We start from the raw sequence: 1,687 nt of genomic DNA, 5'->3' as shown, positions 1-1,687 counted from the left end.
CGATATTTTCTTAATTTCTATTTTGCCGTTGTTATTTTTCAGATCTCCATTTAGTGCAAAGTTTGTATCAAAATTATGTCCTCTGGAAAGCTTCGGTGTTCTCCATTAATATTACTTCTCTTGTTTGTCTGTTCGTCTCCCTAAGATTCCTGTCGAGATAAGTGAATGGTAAAAGTTTTGTGGACATAGGAGTCCCCCGTTGACTCCCTCTTGCTATCTTTATCTTATGTCATTCTTGAAGAAGTATTTTTCTTTGCCGTTTCATTAGCATAAAAGATCCGATGGAGTTGTATACAACTATGCTATTCATGATGCAATATGCTTGCGAGAGTGCGAGCCAACAATCCTTGCCATATACATATACACGGATATACGTATATGACTCGCAATTAACATTTTCTAGTCTTGCTATTAGTTTTTCAAGTTTGTGATATGATCCTTGTTCCGTAATATTGAAACTGTAGATATCCATACTCTTTTCTTTGTCTAATGGCCGAGTTTACGATTCACTTAGACAATACTTATTCAGTCATTAGCTTCTTGTCTATAAGTACAAGAACAACGCGAGTCGACCTTGAAGTGACGATGATCGAACTTGAACAAAAATATAATGTGTTTATCAAGTCTGTTAAGGAGGAGGGAGTGGCATTAAGTTCATCTCCCTGCCACTTCGTTTCTCGTAGGATAATAATTGGAACACTATCAGTATTTAGTGGAATCCTATGCATCTACAAGTTCCTCATTGTCCACGCCATCCTACGGGATCACATATACACTTTACATGGATCCCCTCCCCCCCACACACCTTTTGTAGTCTGGAGACGTGACTGTATATGATGGATCCTCCTGTGTCGTATTGACAATAGCGTATTGCCATGTTTATGCTTGTTTTATGGTGTGATTTTGATATTTGAAGGGAGAGTGGGGGGAGGACAAAGATGAGGGAGGGAAGAAAGAGCGTGACAGAAAGAGAGAAATAATGGAATTAAGAGGTAAAGTAGTTTAGACAACCCATTTTTTTCTGAATGAGGTGTCGCCGTTTGTAGTCTGAGAATGTGGACCGAACGTTATCCTGACATTATTATAAATCTACACATTCCACCCTAAACACTTCTTCAATCTTCCCTCTCCTACTTTTAACATATCCCAAAGTCCACACTAGTCCATCCTCATCAGCCTTTATATATTCCCTAAAATCTACCCTTTCACCATTCTTCAGCACAAATCTACTCCTTATCTACTGTCATCTACCTTAAAGTACACTCATAATCAACCCTAAAAATTCACTCCTCAGTACTCTTAATATTTCTTTCTTCTGCTCTTCCTCACCTAATGAAAAGGGCCATAGACAACCCACCCATAATTTTTCATCACGATTCGTCGGTAACTTTTCGTAGTCCTTCGTCTCATTTGCATTTCTCTCTCAAAAAATCTGGTCATAACTTACTGTATTAATCAAAATCATATTTTCTCGTTTATTATATCTTCTGACCAAGATTGGATTAATTATAGTGCATATAACCTCAGGGAAAACTGGCAACTCACCTGAGGCACTGGAGTATCCCGATTCGCCATTTTTTTCCTTCTTTTAAAAATTTTAATCAACAAATACTTAATACTTATGTCTACATTTCTGTGATATCTTAAAACATTTCTATGATATTTTTACGCCACACCTCTCTATTTC

General features: G+C 37.3%; 1 protein-coding gene across 1 annotated transcript in view; it reads right to left on the bottom strand.

Moving 5' to 3' along the window:
• Positions 1-1,687, bottom strand: part of LOC119591939 (sorbitol dehydrogenase-like) — a 9,530-nt gene that overhangs the window by 7,094 nt on the left and 749 nt on the right.

Source organism: Penaeus monodon, chromosome 29 (genome assembly GCF_015228065.2).
Source record: "Penaeus monodon isolate SGIC_2016 chromosome 29, NSTDA_Pmon_1, whole genome shotgun sequence".
Lineage (NCBI taxonomy): Eukaryota > Metazoa > Arthropoda > Malacostraca > Decapoda > Penaeidae > Penaeus > Penaeus monodon.
This window is presented reverse-complemented; position numbering and strand designations above follow the sequence as displayed.